The sequence below is a fragment of the Cynara cardunculus genome (assembly GCF_001531365.2).
Source record: "Cynara cardunculus var. scolymus isolate 2C chromosome LG 1, CcrdV1, whole genome shotgun sequence".
NCBI classification, from domain to species: Eukaryota; Viridiplantae; Streptophyta; class Magnoliopsida; order Asterales; family Asteraceae; genus Cynara; species Cynara cardunculus.
Genome location: NC_037528.1, coordinates 18515926 through 18535147, shown reverse-complemented (window position 1 = coordinate 18535147; position 19222 = coordinate 18515926). Strand labels below are relative to the sequence as shown.

Here is a 19222-nt window from a genome sequence, read left to right as displayed (position 1 = left end):
GACCAAGTGGTTGCTCAAAAAAGATGCGAAAAGGTGTTGGACCCTAAAGCATGTACGCTCTATGATTGTAAGAAGCAATGCTATCAAAGTTTTAACGGGAATGGAGAGTGTGTTCCCGGTTCCGTTTTTGGCACTTATGGATGTGTGTGTGTCTATGATTGTGAAAAGTAGAAATTGACTAAAACGACATAAGTAGTCATACACACGCTCGAATGATTTTGTCTTTATGTTTATTATAGTTTTTATATTTCATGAATTTAATTAAATTTGTGTCTTCAATTTACTATAAATATTTTATCGGTGTCTTTAGCATATTCATAACCATTCATAATTCATTTTAATGTCATTTGTTATCATACTCTACATTTACATAAAATCAATTAGATTTTTTTTATATAACGATATTTTCTAGTAAACTAGCATGTTTATCAATCAACAAATTGTTCAAATAATTTTCAAAACATGGCACAAGTAAACTTATTCTAAACACATACGAGTGGGAAACCTAGATGTGTCACATTACTGATTAGTATTATAAACATTTTTCAAATTATAATAGTTGCGCCACCACAAACATTACAATAATCTTCTATATCATTAAACAAGGTTCTACAAAACAAATGGCCTTTGGTTAGCAGTACCTTGTGACACGACTTTCTTAGAGGTCTAGGGTTCAAGTCTCGCCTCATCACCCTGTTGAACTTGGTAAACATGACCTTTTAAAAGATTGGGTTATGGGATACGACTAGGCCAATGTCCAGTTGGTTTTTCCAACGTTCATGTATAGGATACTTGTTCTAGCTCGTTCGTTTGATTTTTTCATACTTCAACGATCAATATGATCTTGAATTCCTCAATTTAGCTCACATGAATACCTTTTTAAGAAACATAATTCTCGCTTTCTCAGGTGGTTAACGTTGACAGTTTCATAAAAATCCCTGTATGTACTCAAACAATGCCATATTCACGTAACACCTCAATTCATCGTGTATTAATCACATATCCTGAGCAATGTGTGCTTCATTACAGATACTGATCATTGTTCTCCTGTACTATTCAAATTTCTTGCTGACAATCAAATGTTCATTAGCCGAAAACATACAAAATTATTACCTATTTTCATATCCAATGCAAATTGGTAGAAAACCAAATATGCATAGCTTGGTCCAATTTTCATGCTCCATTGTCAAGAAATACATATATGATGTACGGGTACAAATCAACTGAAAGTATTGTTCTGAAAAAAAAATATAAAGTTCATATTGTATAACATATCTATACTATATTATAAAGCATTTGACAAATACTTTTAAAACCCATTATTTATGCATGAAATACTGTATATTGATGCATATTACTTAAAATTCAAGATTACAAATAAATTATGCATAAGTACAACATATTAAAGCTCCATGTTTGAATTCGTGTAACTAACTGCGGATAAACATAATCAAATAGAGGATAAAATCTGACTTTAAAATATAAAAAATCTAAAATATAATTAGGATAATTATCAATTTCTAATAAAATAATTAATTATTATCTTTAAATTGTAATTAAAAAATTACACAAAAAATGAGAAATTTTAAATAGTTAATTTTATACTAATATTGATATATTTTTGTCAAATTTTTATGATTTTCAAGTTTATATTTTATTCAAAAATAAAAACATCATTGATTTTTCAAAATCACATAAGACCATATTATAACATCGACTGAGATAAAAAATAAAATAAAATATTAAAATCAAGATTATTTCGTTGCATTCCGCGAGTACCTTTCTAGTATTATATTAAAAGTTTAGAACAAGAGTTAAAACAAAAATGGGTTTCAGTGTAACATATAAAATTCACTTGTGATCGGTTAACTTTCAAGGGTAGGAATAGTGTAGATACTACAAGTGAGCTAATAAAGTGAAAGATAAAACATTATAATTAGACAAAAAAATATAATTTAGTTAAACATGTATAACTGGATTAAAGGCAAAAACATGTATAATTTGACCCCAAAATTTTTGGGAGCCTTATTTCATCTCACATTTGTACACCCTACAGATAAACATAGGATATAAGAATGACTATTATATATATATATATATATATATATATATATATAGAGAGAGAGAGAGAGAGAGAGAAAACTCATAGAATAAAATTGTTAATTTGACTACAATTCATAATTCCTACCCATAAAATATTGGTTGTTCAATGCTTGTAAAGTACAAGATTTCTACTTGGTAGAAAATAATTTTGAAGGTCACCATTGTTATGCCATCTTTCCACAATCAGAATCCTGCTTACTATATACAGCTTTGAGTGATTGCAACTGAAAATCACCAACAAAGAGTTGTCATATATATATATATATATATATATATATATATATATATATATATGCATGCATAAATAAGTATTTATAAACCCAATAAACCACACAAACATACGAACCAATTTTTCACGTATGAAAGTGCAATGTTTATAGGATGTTGTTTCATTTGTGAAATTTTCAACACTGCTTATGTGTGGGAAAAAAACAATCTTGAATGTGAATTTAAAACAACACTTATTTCCACGTGTTGTTTCATACACATGAAAACTGGTTTGAAGTATTTACTGCTAGCACATGATGTTCAGTGTTTACGTGATGATATACAACCCCCCAAAAGATCAAAGGAACCTCAACACCATAGACACCTACAACATGTACTAGAACCACACATTATTAACACTTGTCAAATTAAGTGAATTACCATTAGAACAACCACTGGCAAGTAGTTTCATAACAACTATTGAACTTGGAAAACCTTAACATATTTTCACTCCAATTTATACCACCCAAAATTAAGTTAATCCATGTAGATTACATTCCACAACGTCAACATTGTATTTAACAAATTACTTGCACCTTTGCCTAAATCTTTTGCTCCAAATTGTGGAGGCTTTTGATGTATTGTATTTTGAATTCTCTTGTACTAATTATATATGAAAAAAATTGAAACTTTTACACATTGCCAACATTTCCACCCAAATCTTACTTTGACAAACTGTGAACAATTTTGCCAAAGTTTTTTTTGCCTAACCTTAAATTGTAGTTTACAAGCTGGGGAGCTTCAAATAAACAATCACTCTACTCCTTGGGTATATCTTACCCTCCCCATATCCTACTCCATGTAGGATTCACTCGGTTTATTTGGTTTAGTTAGAATTGTGAACAAACACTTTCTCCAAATCATACTAATTATTTTGCCCAATTCATACTTGATAGACTTTTATAGAACATTCTTAAAATGAGAAATTTGCCAAATTCTCTCATTTTTCAAGAAAAAAATTGGACACTTTTTGCTACAACTTGGGCAGAAGGATTCAATGTTCCGTTTGTCGAATACAAATGGGGGCAAAAGATTTGAGAAAAAATAGGCTCACTGTTTATCAGAATGTTCACAATATGTCACACGAGTTTTTCAAAATAAAATGATCTCTAAGGATTTCGGCAAAAATGTTATCAATTTTATGTTATTCAGACTGTTGATTCATAACAGTTACCAAACAAACATTTTCTATCTAACACTAAATTATATAGAGTATATCTTAATTATCTTGACCTCTTAATTATTTTTCACTTAATTATCCACTATTTGCCAAAAGCCTTTGGTAAAAATAGAAGAGTTCTAAAATTTCGTTGGGATGTCGAAAAATAACGTACTTATATAACACGAAAAATTATTTGATCTTATAAACTTAAATTTTATAAAAAAAAGGTTTATGAGAATATTGAGATACTATAAGATGATTTTCTAGTAATATTTTTTTAAATAAACTTTTTTTTAACTTGGCAGGAAATTAAGGATGATAAATAGGCATTGGCATGATGGATATCGAAAATAATTTTGAACAGAATAATATGTTTACGGTTTTATTTTATTTATTTCCTTATAATCTTGTAACGTTAAAACTAAAACAGTCAAACTTTTTATGGAAAAATTAATGGTGAATTCATTTAATAAAGATTGTTACGATTTGTATATATTTATGTCATTAATTGAGCCATTTGATAACTACAATGACCCATGCATTATATAAATACCGCAAACAACATCATAAAGTTTCATCAAGCAAGTAGGGTTTCAAGATTATTAAAAGATGGTTAAGGCTTTTGCATCTTGTTTCTTGCTTTTTGTAGTTGTTTTGTCAGGTTGAATTTCTATGCACGTTCATGATTTCTAGTACATATTATTTGATATATGTTTTTTATTTTCACCTTTATATGTTTATACTGTTAAGACCAAAACACATACAAGGAAGGTCATAAAACTTTACAATCAGTTTCCTTTACACTAAATCAAACAATTCTATTGTAAAGTTTATAGACCTTTTTTGTAATTTTATTAGCTCAACGATCTACTTGAAACTTTTGTTACAATTCAGTAGCACCCACTATTTTGATCTATGTTATATGTTATTCATTTGAGAAAGCATGATCAACCTCAAGTCTATGAATATATTGAGTTGATTGTGACTCGTATGTATACTAACTTTATAATTCTTTATAATTGCCATCTTAATTATGTGTTCTTTGCTTTTGTTGTAGTTGCAGTGATAAATGTCGACCAAGTGGTTGCTCAAAAAAGATGCGAAAAGGTGTTGGACCCTAAAGCATGTACGCTCTATGATTGTAAGAAGCAATGCTATCAAAGTTTTAACGGGAATGGAGAGTGTGTTCCCGGTTCTGTTTTTGGCACTTACGGATGTGTGTGTGTCTATGATTGTGAAAAATAGAAATTGACTAAAACAACATAAGTAGTCATAAACACGCTCAAATGATTTTGTCTTTATGTTTATTATAGTTTTTATATTTCATGAATTTAATTAAATTTGTGTCTTCAATTACTATAAATATTTTATCGGTGTCTTTAGCATATTCATAACCATTCATAATTTATTTTTCATGTCATTTGTTATCATATTTTGCATTAAGCACAAAATCAATTAGATTTTTTTATATAACAATATTTTTTAGTAAATTAGCATGTTCATCAATCAACAAATTGTTCAAATAATTTTCAAAACATGGCACAAATAAACTTATTCTAAACACATACAAGTGGGAAACCTCGATGTGTCACATTACTGGTTTTTATTATATACATTTTCCAAATTATAACTGTCGCGCCGCCACAAACATTACAATAATCTTCCATACCATCAAACAAGGTTCTACAAAACAAAGCGTCTTTGGCTTAGCGGTACCTTGTAACACGACTTTCTTAGAGGTCTAGGGTTCAAGTCTCGCTCATCACGCTGGTGAACTTGGAAAACTTGACTTTAAAAAGATTGGGTTATGAGATACGACTGGACTAATGTCCAGTTGGTTTTACCAACGTTCTTGTGTAGGTTACTTGTTCTAGCTCGTTCCTATGAGTTTTTTCATACTTCAACGATCAACATGATCTTGAATTCCCCAATTTAGCTTACATGAATACCTTTTTAAGAAACATATTTCTCGCATTCTCAGGTGGTTAACGGATGACAGTTTCATTAAACCCCCTGTATGTACTCAAACAACGCCATATTCACGAAACACCTCAATTCATCGTGTATTAATCACATATCACGAGCAATGTGTGCTTCATTACCGATACTTGATCATTGTTCTCTTATACTTTTCAAATTTCTTGATGGCGATCAAATGTTCATTAGCAAAAAAAACATACAAAATTATTACCGACTTCATATCCAATGCAAATTGATAGAAAACCGGATATGCATAGCATTGTGCAATTTTCATGCTCCATCGTCAAGAAATACAGGTATGATGTACGGGTATAAATCGACTTAAAGTATTGTTCTAAAAACAAAATATAAAGTTCATACTACGTAACATATATTATATTAAAAGTCTTAGAACAAGAGTTAATACAAAAATGGATTTCAGTGATGTAGTAATATATAAAATTTACATGTGATCAATTAAGTTTCAAGGGTAGAAATAGTGTAGATAGTCTTTGGTCTAATAAAGTAAAAGCTAAAATATTATAATCAGACAAAAAACGATATAATTAAGTTAAAACATGTATAACTGGAATAAAGGCTAAAACATGTATAATTTGACCCCAAAATTTTGGGAGCACTATTTCATCTCACATTGGTACACCCTAAGCACATTCCTGGCCTCAATGAATTCTACAGATCAACATAGGATATAAGAATGACTACTAAATATATATACAAAAAACCAACCGATTAAAATTGTTAATTTGACTACTATTAATAATTCCTACCCATGTAATATTGGTTGCTCAATGCTTGTAAAATACAAGATTTCTGTTGCAATTGGTTTTCAAAGCTTCCTCCAATGCTTCAGCCTCGTCAAAACTAATTTTGAAGGTCACCATTTTTATGCATCTTTTCCAGTATCATAATCTTGCTTAATATCTACAGCTTTGAATGATTGCAGCTGAAAATCACCAACAAAGTGTTATCATATATTTGCATTGAACACATTATCATTTATAAACCCAATAAATCATAAAAACACAAAAACCAATTTTTCACGTGTGAAAATGTAGTGTTTATACGATGTTGTTTCATATGTGAAATTTTTTTCAAGACTGTATTATGTGTGGGAAAAAAAAAAGTTTTGAACATTTCACACGTAAAACACCACTGTATTTTCAGGTGTTGGTTCATACAAATGAAAACTGGTTTGAAGTATTTACTGCTAGCACATGATGTTCAGTGTTTACCTGATGGTATACAACCCCTAATAGATCAAAAGTAACCTCAACGCCCATAGGCACCTACAACATATATTAGAACCACACATTATTAAAAAGTGTCAGATTAAGTGAATTACCATTATAACAACCACCGGCAAGTTGTTTCATAACAACCATTGAACTTGGAAAACCTTAACATTTTTTCACTCCGATTTATCCCATCAAAAATTAAGTTAACCCATGTAGATTACGTTCCACTATGTCAACATTGTATTTCACATATAACTAGCACCTTTGCCCAAATCTTTTGCTCCAAATTGTGGATGCTTTTGATGTATTGTACTTTGAACTCTTTTGTAAATTATATCTGAAAATATTTGAACCCTTTTTCACACATTGCCAGCATTTCCACCCAAATCTTACTCTGACAACTTGTGAACAATTTTGCCCAAATCTTTTGCNTCTGAAAATATTTGAACCCTTTTTCACACATTGCCAGCATTTCCACCCAAATCTTACTCTGACAACTTGTGAACAATTTTGCCCAAATCTTTTGCCTAACCTTGAATTGTACCTTCAAACAAACAGTCACTTTACTCCTTGGCTACATCTTACCCTTCCCATATCCTACTCCATGTAGGATTCACTCGGTTCATTTGGTTTCATTAAAATTGTGTACAAACGCTTTCTCCAAATCATACTAATTATTTTGCCCAATTCATACTTGATAGACTTTTATGGAACATTCTTATGATGAGAAATTTGGTCGAATTCGTTCTTTCTTCAAGAAAAAAATTGGACACTTTTTTCTACAACTCGGGCTAAAAGGGTTCAAAGTTCAGTTTGTCAAATACAAATGGGGGCAAAAGATTTGAGAAAAAATATTGTCAGAGTTTATCAAAATGTTCACAATATGTCAGATGAGTTTTTCAAAATCAACGGCAAAAGTGTTCTCAATTTGTTAAATTTGTCAAACACAATGAGTGCAAAAGTGTTCAAAATAAGATCACAATTTTGCCAAATACGGTTCGGGGCAAAGGATTTGGACAAACGTGATGACAGTTTGTGATATGATGGTTTTCGTATTCTTACATGGAGAATGGTTATTTTGAAAACAAATGCTGAGTACAACTCTCTGAAATGTAGAACATAATCTAGTTAGGTTAACTAAGCTTAACTAGGGTTGATCCAAGGTAAAAAAAAAAACGCTGGGGTTTTCCAAGTAAGTGGTTGTTTTGAAATAACTTGACAAGTCCAATAGCTACAACAATAATTCACTCTTATCAATAATACCAAACTATAGTACGAGTGATGAAATTGAAAATTACCGACTAGTACAATTACAAGAGTAAAAGAATCATGAAAGCTCCACAAAAGCATCTATAAAATCAAGACAATTTCGGGAAATGTAGGCTGAAAACTTATTATTACCTGAGATTTTACAAGTCGCGTTGGGGCATTTTTCAAGCATTCTACTGCTACTCCGCCATCGGCCCTAACTAGCCCTCCGGTGCCTAGTTTGATCCCTCCAAAGTGCCTAAGAATAAACAAGAACAATCAAAAAGAAATGAATAAGTTTAATTCTTGAATGTACAATTCATCCACTATTTACTATGGAGTCAGGCATGTGATCTGATTGAAATATAATTGACTGTAACCCAAGAACAAATCCCTCATTACTTTTTTCCGCTGAGACGAGTATCTAAAATTTTAATATCGAAAGTAGATGATGGAAGTGAATTTGAAATTATATGTACCTAATGACAACAACCATCACTCTATCTAATCCTGAATTTTCGATGGCAGAATATATTGGTTTTCCAGCTGTACCAGATGGTTCACCATCATCTTTACTTCGATACTGATTTCCAACCTAGAATGCAAAGAAACAAACGTCATACAAAATTGGTGAGGGAACCAAGTAAATATCACGTTTCACGGTGGTCCATTATATCTTTTTCTAAACGTGCATGCATCCATCACCAAAAGTGTAGATCAAATACAAAATATTTGAGCAAATAGTACGCAGTATTTGCCTATTATATTTGTTAGACTCTTCTTTATGGACATTGACAGGCTAAAAATCCTGAGCAGATCACAGTGGTGAGAGGCAGGATTCACTTTAGAACATGAACGCTAGCAATTGAGCATCCAGTTATCTCAAACTGAATATTTATGCAAAAAATAATAAAAAGAATCAAAACAAGTGTATATACCTTATAAGCCCAGCAATTATGAGTTGCGCGTGCATCTTGAACCTACACAAAATACAAGATGAAATCAGAAGTTTTAACAGCAATGAAGCAAATAAAATAACACAGGTGATAAAAAAAATAATTCTATTACAACTAAAAAAAGAAAAAAGGCAACATTCTCATTTAACTCGACTAATGTAATGCTAGAGAACTTTTTCCACATTTCCTCATTCACTTGACAGAAAACAAAATGGATGGATCATTAAAAGCATCAGGACATGCACATCAATATTAAGAATTAAAAAAAAACACTGTACAAGGGACCTGGGTTGTCTCCCTGCGTCCCCACAACAAGGAAATCTGGATCTTATATCTCATGAGTAGCAAGTCGTTGGAAGTAAAAAGTGAACAGACTTTGAATGCGGCTAAAACCATGATCAAAATGACTGACGATTTTGTTGTTTAACAGAAAATATAGAATATTTCAGATTAGAACTACAAATTCATATAAAGAACAACTTAGATGTGCCATCAAGAGGATTTAGTTAATGGTCCTTACTCCTATCTCTATGCCCTAGCGTGTTAGAATAGAAAGGAACAAGATATAGTTATAAGGAATAATCATTAACATTCATACCATTATCTGTTTTCAGCATCAAGCTAACATACGTATTTGTATAATTCAGATTTATTTTTATTAACTCTATTTAATATATGGTATAAATAGGTAGTTATGGGATGCAGTTGAGGATTGACAGTTAATACCTGTTCCCTGATGGAAGGAACCGTTGCATCCCTTGTTGGCGCCATTTTGAGACTTATAAATACAGAAGTCAATCATGTTGTTTAATTCCCCGCAAGAACACAAAAATAAAACTCTGTATCTGTCCCATCCAGAGGAGTACTCCAGTGTGTATCTGCAGAAGAACATGGAACAAAATCAGAACAGAGCATCTACATCTTCTGGTCAAGGTTAGTGTTTAATCATATTGCTTTAGATCAATTTGATTCACAATCTGATGGATTTACTGTTTTATGGAAAATAAAAGGTATAACAATTGGTATCAGAGCCACTATCCTATCAGATTGAATTATTGACATTAAAATCATAAGCAGTCTTAATTAATTCTCAAGAACAATCAGAATTACATATTCTGTGTTCATTCTTACCATAAGAATCAAGCTCAAAGATTTGATTAGGCTACTTAAAGAACCATCCACATATCATCAAAGTGACCATGGATGAACGTAATCCAAGTACTATCAAAATAGTCAAGGAAAGAGATGATATTTGCAGATTAAGAAACTACAATAATCCAATATTTATGACTATAACATACTGTCACAACAGTTTTTATGTAGCATAGATATTTATCAAAGATAAGATTCTGAGTTTTTTATGCTTCCACAGAAGTCGGACTAATTCAGATTCTTATCTTATTTTATATATGCGATTCTGAGTTTTTGATACTTCCACAGAAGTCAGACTAACTCAGATTCTCATCCTATGTTCAGATTGAATTTATACATATGTGCAGAACTGTTTCAAACAGATTAATACAATGCACAACACATGTAAATTCAATAAATATAGCAATTTTTGGGACGAACTATCAATAACTAATTAGACAATTATGTATATACACATACATGGTGATGCAGGACAGTATCCTATGAGTATTGTCAATTTTGCACCATTAAATGGTGTAAATTATAAGAAGTGGAAAGAAGACATTGAATTAAACCTGGGAATCTTAGATTATGATCACGTTCTAAGAGAAGACCCACCAGCAGAACCTGCAAATGATGCTTCAAGGGAAATTAAAGCCAAACATCAAGAGTGGCATAAGCACAATAGAATAGCCCTGATTTACATGAAGAAATGCATGACTGATGCAGTAAAGGGAGGAATACCAGACTCYGATCTCGCTAAAACTTATTTTGCTTCGATTGGAGACAAATACAAGGTATCTGATAAAGCAAAAAACTGGGTACCTCATGAATAAATTAATCAGAATGAGTTACAATGGACAGGGAAACATCAGGGAGTACATTCTGCAAGGAATTGATACCTCCTGCAAACTCAAAGAGATGAAAATTGAAATTGATAATTCATTTCTTGTCCATCTGTTGTTAAACTCATTGCCTGATCAATATAGCCACTTAAGAAGCCTGTATAATACTCAAAAAGAGAAATGGACCTTAGATGAATTGATCTCCATATGTGTCCAGGAAGAATCCGAGATCAAAAACAAGGAAAGGCAGTGGCTGTAAATCATGTGGAAAAATTTAAGGATAAGAAATACCCAAGATCACAAAAGGGAAAATCTTCCAACTATTCTGTCAAAAATGATAAGACCAAAGGAAAATTCTCAAAGAATCAAAAGGAATTAAAATGTTTTTTCTGCAAGAAAAGGGGACATTTCAAGAAGGAGTGTGAGGGATTCAAAGAATGGCTGAATAAGAAAGGGATTGTCAAAGATAACAATTCCAAGATTGAATGAATCCAAGATATGTACAACAAATGGTCAAGCACTCAAGGTTCAAACTATGGGAGAATGCAAGCTCTTGTTTAAGAATAATTATGTACTTACGCTAAACAATGTATATTATATTCCTAAAATAAAGAGAAACCTTATATCGGGTTCTCAACTTGTATTGGAAAATAATGTTAACTTTTATGCCAATAAAGATAAAATGTTGTTTTACAAAGATGATTTCTGTTTTGGTAATGCAAATTTGATARATGGTTATTGGCATATGAATTGCATAAATGAATCTTTTAACAAAAGCTGCAAAAGAACAATATATATTCAATAAATAACATAACAGGAGTAAAAAGAAAGTTCAAACAAAATTTATCTTCCTTTTTATGGCATAAAAGGTTAGGACATATTTCTAAATTCAGAATGCAAGAGCTGATTAGACAAAATATTTTGCCGGAATTGGACTTTAGTGATTTTGGAACCTAAGTGGATTGTTTAAAAGGAAAAATGACAAACTCAAGAAGCTTCAATTCTAAGAGAAGCAATTGTATACTTGAACTTATCCACACAGACATATGTGGACCATTTCCAATTGAAAGCATATGTGGAAATCAATACTTTACCACATTTATTGATGATTATTCCAGATTCTGTCACATATACCTTATGGCARAAAAATCGCAAGTATTGGATTGTTTCATAAAGTTTAAAACAGAAGTAGAAAGACAGAATGAAAAGGTCATAAAGGTTGTAAGATCAGACAGAGGTGGTGAGTATTTTGGAAAATACTCTRAAAAGGGACAACATAAGGGYCCTTTTGCCATTTATTTAGAACAATGTGGGATTAAAGCTCAATATACCACACCTTATACACCCACACAAAATGGTGTTTCAGAAAGAAAGAATAGAACATTGATGAATATGGTAAGAAGCATGTTTGCAAKATCAAATCTACCAAGATTCTTATGGGGAGAAGCTTTGAAAACTGCAAACTATATTTGTAACAGGTCTCCTACAAAAGCCATAACAGGTACACCTTTTGAACAATGGCATGGTTACAAGCCTAGTTTAAACCATTTCCATGTATGGGGCTGTAAAGCTGAAATAAGGCAATATCACATGGATCAGTTAAGTAAGTTGGATTCAAGATCCTTATCAGCTTATTTCATAGGATATTCTGAAAAATCCAAAGGGTATAAATTTTACAACCCTGGTAGAGGCCAAAGGATATTTGAAACCAACAAAGTTGTATTCTATGACGAATTGTTCAATGAAGATGACAATTTACAAGATCCATCACATACCAAAGTGAATATGGATAATTGGATGATATATCCTGAATCTAATCCAATTATTCCTATTGAGCATGAAAATGTGCTTACCCAGTCCTTACCTATAATAAAACCAACGATTACCACTCATGATATTRATGATAGCATAAATGAGAACATAGATCAAGACATAGATGATCCTCAACTAGAGTCARCTTTAGAACCAATACAAGAGATCATACAGGAACAAGTCCAGAATATGGAAGTTCCCAGAAGATCCACAAGGGAGAGAAGATCAGCAATACCAAATGACTATATCATATATTCGACAGAAGTATAATTTGATTTGGGAGAAGATAATAACCCACGTAGCTATAAGGAGGCCATAGAATCTGCTAATAGGGAGAAGTGGTTAATGGCCATAAAGGATGAATTGACAAGCATGGACAAGAATATAGTCTGGGACCTAGTGGAAAAATCAAATTCCATGAGACCAATAGGATGCAAGTGGGTTTTCAAAACCAAGAGAGATGCAAGTGGCAAGATTGAAAAATACAAAGCAAGATTAGTTGCTAAAGGATACAATCAAAGAGAATGTGTGAATTATAATGAAACCTTCTCACCTGTCTCAACTAAAGATGCTTTTAGGATTATTATGGCTTTGGTGGCACATTTCAACTTAGAGCTCCATCAAATGGATGTAAAAACAACCTTCCTCAATGGAGATTTAGAGGAAGAAATCTATATGTTAYAGCCTGAAGGTGCTACTATTGAAATGAATAAAGTATGCAAATTGAAGAAGTCAATCTATGGTTTAAAACAAGCATCAAGACAGTGGTACATGAAGTTTGACACTGTAATGACTGCATTTGGCTTCGATGAAAATAAACTAGATGAATGCATATATTTAAAGAGAAGTGGGAGTARCTTCATATTTCTGATTTTATATGTAGATGATATTCTACTAGCCACTAACAGTAAGAACCTGTTACAAACCACCAAAGCCTTCTTAATGAAAAGTTTTGACATGAAAGATATGGGTGAAGCACATTATGTACTAGGCATAGAAATCACAAGGGATAGAAGAAATTACAGTCTTGGATTATCTCAAAAGAGTYATATTGAAAGGATGCTCAATAGATTTGGTAYGATGAATTGTAGAAGTGGTGAGGCCCCAATCTCAAAAGGAGATAGATTGCATAAAGGACAATCTCCAAATAATAATTTGGAGAGAAAAGAGATGGAAAACATACCTTATGCAAGACTAGTARGAAGCCTAATGTATGCACAAGTATGTACTAGACCAGATATAGCATTTRCAGTGAACATGCTATCCAGATTCCAATMAAATGCTGGTCATGCACATTGGACAGYAGGTAAGAAGGTATTAAGGTACCTAAAAGGAACAAAAGATTATATGCTTGTATAAAAAAAATTGGATGACCAAGAATTGAAGGTAGATTGCTATACTGATGCTTCTTACAAACAAGATCATGATGATTTGAAATCCACTTCTGGTTATATATTTATGTTGGCTGGAGCTGCTGTGTCTTGGAAGGCTAGTAAACAGTCATTAACAACAACTTCTACATTTCAGGCTGAATATGTGGCAATTTATGATGCCACATATCATGCTATTTGGCTTAGAAATTTCATTAGTGGTTTGAAAATTGTGGATTCAATAGAAAAACCACTGACTATATATTGTGACAATGCCGCCGCTGTGTTTTTCACAAAGAACAACAAAAGAAGCAGTGGTTCAAGAAACATAGATGTGAAGTATTTTGCAGTAAGAGAAAATGTTAGAGACAAGGAGATTGAAGTATTAAAGATTGGCACAAAGGAGCAACTGGTTTATCCACTCACAAAAGATTACCAGTTGAATGCTTCAAGAGACATGTCAGAAACATGGGTTTGTCTAATTGTATTGATAATTGAATTTTAGTGTATCATTATCTCATAATAGTGAGTGACTTGTACATGAAAGTAATTTGATATAATTGCTTATATATATATATATATATATATATATATATCTTCTAGTATTCTTTTATACGGGGATTTGTACAAATTAGGATATAACACATATGCTTTGGCATCTGTTTTGAATTTAAAAGTGATACAAAAGGCCTTAAGCTGAAATGAAAACCTGATCAAATAAGTTTTAATTGCAATATTGATGAGCTGAGAATGAAATGTTATACATTCAGAAATATACTATGAGGTTGTGTTTTCACCATTATGATTATGAAAGTCTGCATAGTTCAACTAAGCAACAAAACTTTCATAGTCTGATGAATGAAAACAACTAAGACAGATATTACAATGAATGTTGTGCACACTACAGAATGGTTAAAACTATTTGGCTAAATATCTTGTTCAGTGGGAGATTGTTAGAATAGAAAGGAACAAGATATAGTTATAAGGAATAATCATTAACATTCATACCATTATCTGTTTTCAGCATCAAGCTAACATACGTATTTGTATAATTCAGATTTATTTTTATTAACTCTATTTAATATATGGTATAAATAGGTAGTTATGGGATGCAGTTGAGGATTGACAGTTGATACCTGTTCCTTGATGGAAGGAACCGTAGCATCCCTTTTGTTGGCGCCAATTTGAGACCTATAAATGCAGAAGTCAATCCTGTTGTTTAATTCTCCCGCAAGAACACAAAAATAAAACTTTGTATATGTCCCATCCAGAGGAGTACTCCAATGTGTATCTGCAGAAGAACATGGAACAAAATCAGAACAGAGCATCTACATCTTCTGGTCAAGGTTAGTGTTTAATCATATTGCTTTTGATCAATTTGATTCACAATCTGATGGATTTACTGTTTTATGGAAAATAAAAGGTCTAACATGGCGTTCAGCAACGAGTCCATTTCTCAAAAGCAATGTGTAGATGGTTCTTACTCCTATCTCTATGGCCTGGTGCAAGGATATATACAGATACCGTTTGGCTCAAGAAGATTTAGTTAATCTACACATCTGTTGCTAGTTTTTTTAAATCTTTTTCTGATCTGCAGTTCCAGTTATTTGACTAGTGATCTTGCCATTACTGAAAAATGTGCTTAAGGATGTGAAAACAATTGTATAATTTCCTATGAATAGGAACAGATATGCAGCACATTACTGCATACTGAGGATCTATCCCTACTGAGAACACTGGTGGTTTAGACCTTAAAAAACATATGAATGAATAGGGATAAGTTCACCCCTTATGGAACCTTGCAACAAAGATAGCTGGATTGTAGTGGCCATACATTGCTGAAACGAAGTCCTTCTTAGATTTTGTAGGTGTAACACCTCAAACTTAGAGCAAACTATCCCAAATGACTGGCAATTGATAAAAACCATGGTAAGAAGTTATTAGCAGCCCATCACCAAAGGTTGATAAAGAGCAAACAGTTGACGTCACAACTAATGTAGGATCTGATTTGGCAAACTCCCCCACTCAATTTGATAATGTCCTTGTTATGCACGAACAGGAACTCAAAACCATCTACCTATAAATTATGGCCAATCAAACTAAATGACAATCTACAGACCCATCACGGTTTCTTGAATTTCTTTATGCTAGGGGGACTTGCCATTTGCTTGCCCATACAGCTTTGATTTGGTTCTCATCATCAAGGAGCAGGATCGACTTCTGTCGAGGATTTCCTTTCACATTCAAAATTTTAAAACAAAGACGGGGAAAATGTTACTCAAATGAAGAAACACATAAGATTTTTATTAAAATGCTAACCTACTCAACAAATCCCAGACCCGGAGTTTAGGACAAGAGTGTGATTCTCGTCCAAGTACCTAAAGCAAAAAGCGAAAATGTAAACGAACAAGTAAATCACAAGTTGAAGAAGATAGTTCTAAGGCGTTAAAGCAATTATGGAAAATTATTCTAATGATGTGCCTGCTTGCGTGGCAGAGTTGGATGAACTTGGATGGGGAAGAGATCACCCATTGTATCACGTAGCTACTTTTATCTTTAGTGAGAGTGCCGACTATAGGAAATTGTGGTTGCGTTTAAAACCGGAAGGCTGTGTGGGTTGGGTTAGAATGATAGGATAAAAGTACGAGATTGTGTAGTTGGAGCATATTATACTTTTGAACATTGTGTTTTGATATGATGCTAGCTTTTGAACGGAGTTTTGCATTTGAACACATAACTTTTAGATGATGCAACTATTGAACATGCTTTTGAATGATGCAACTTTTGAATGAGGATGTTTCTTTGATATTATGTTAACCTTTCATCCACATTTTGTAATTTTTTTTTATTTGCAAGGTGCTCTATAGATGTTGAGGAAGAATTGTTGCTTTTGTTACTTTTTTTGTTATATTTGAAATAAAAAGCTACATCAAGAATCGAAAGGATAAGAGATAACACTTCATCATTGACCGGACATCCGTATAGTCTAGAACCATTAAATGACTCAAATACGCAATGTCTTGAGTTGATGCGTCTTTCTCATGATGCTTATATACTACTATGCAACCATTTTAAACAAAATAATTGGTTGCAAAATAGTAGGAATGCAAGTGTCCAGGAGAATATGGCAATCTTTTGACAGTCATAGGTCACAATGAACGTTATAGAATGATTAAAAGAAGATTTCAACACTCAACAGAGCCTATCCATAGATGTTTTCGTCAAGTACTACGATCAATGATGGAATTTGCTAAAGAAGTTGTAGGACCAATGCCTAATGAAGGAACCTCTAACATATCAGAACAACAAAGAAATCTTAGAAGAATATTTCCGGTATGTTTTCGTGTATATAACTTGCAAATCAAAACGTAGTAAAAAAGTTCCTTATAGTTTATATTTTTTATTAATAAAGGGAGCAATATGTGCATTAAATGGGACTTTCATACACCCAGTTGTGCCTGTCGACCCCAAAATTTTGGGAGCACTATTTCATGTATAATTTGACCCCAAAATTTTGGGAGCACTATTTCTTCTCACATTGGTACACCCTAAGCACATTCCTGGCCTCAATGAATTCTACAGATCAACATAGGATATAAGAATGACTACTAAATATATATACATAAAACCAACCGATTAAAATTGTTAATTTGACTACTATTAATAATTCCTACCCATGTAATATTGGTTTTTCAATGCTTGTAAAATCCAAGATTTCTGCTGCAATTGGTTTTCAAAGCTTCCTCCAATGCTTCAGCCTCGTCAAAACTAATTTTGAAGGTCATTTTTATGCATCTTTTCCAGTATCATAATCTTGCTTAATATTTACAGCTTTGAAATGTTTTAGCTATTTGTGATTCTAATATGGTATTCACTTATGTTTGGGCTGGATGAGACGGCATAGCGCATGATGTTAGAGTTCTAAGAGAAGTTGCTTTGAACCCAACTTCTGGCTTTCCATTTCCTTTGCCTCGTATTAAATATAATTTAATATTAAATATAATTTATTTCTTATACATTTTACTTAACAATATTTTTTTTACATGTTAAATGTAAAAAAAAATATTATCTTTATGATGCTGCATATGCCAACACTCGTGGATTTTTGACTCCATATCTCAATACAAGATATTGACTAGATCAATTATTCATGGATTGCGACAATAACCCCATGTTCATCAATGAAGCAGAAGAACCAATTGACGGAGGCGAGGAAGAAGAGATTGATGTAACGCCTTGGGGTCCCCAAGACGATGAGTACATGGCTAATTTGCATGATGAGATTGCAAATCAATTGGAATTAAATGCTTCAAATTAGATGTTGTACTCATCATATTGGGTTTGAACTTCCGTTTCATGTGATGTTTTGTTATGCCAAAACTTGAAGAAACAATTGTTACGCTTGTTCGGATTGATATGATCATGCATTGACTTGTATCGTTAATCATTTTCTATTTTTCCTTTAGAAATTTCCTTCAGAACATTTTTCAGACGTTAATTTTCACTAAACACAAGACTAGGGGTAAAATAGTAATTTTATGTTATTCGGACTACTGATTCAGAACAGTTCCCAAACAACCATTTTTTATCTAACACTAACTCATACAGAGTTTAGTAAACACCCTGACCACTTAAACATTTTGCACTCAATCATCCAGTATTTGTCAAGCAGCCTCTTGGTAAAGATGAAAGTGTTCTAAAATTTCGTTGAGATGTCTAAAAATAACGTACTTATATAACATGTAAAATTATTAGATCTTATAAACTTAAATTTTATAAAACATTATGAGAATATTAAGATAATATAAGCTCGATTTTGTTGTAATATTTTTTGTATTTTTTAAATAAACTTATTTTAACTTGGCACGAAAATAAGGATGATAAATAGGGATTGGCATGATGGGTACCGAAAATAATTTTGAACATAATAATATGTTTACAATGTTATACTATTTATTTTCTTATAATCTCATAACGTTAAAACTAAAACAGTCAACTTTTAATGGAAAAATGGTGAGTTCATTTAATAAAGATTGTTACGATTTGTATATATTTATGTCATTAATTAAGGCATTTGATAATTACAATGACCCTTGCATTATATAAATACCGC

At 32.1% G+C, this 19222-nt stretch overlaps 1 pseudogene; it reads right to left on the bottom strand.

Moving 5' to 3' along the window:
- The window catches only part of LOC112520791, a 30670-nt pseudogene extending 12150 nt beyond the window's left edge, over window positions 1-18520 (bottom strand).
- Window positions 18521-19222: the final 702 nt, after the last annotated feature.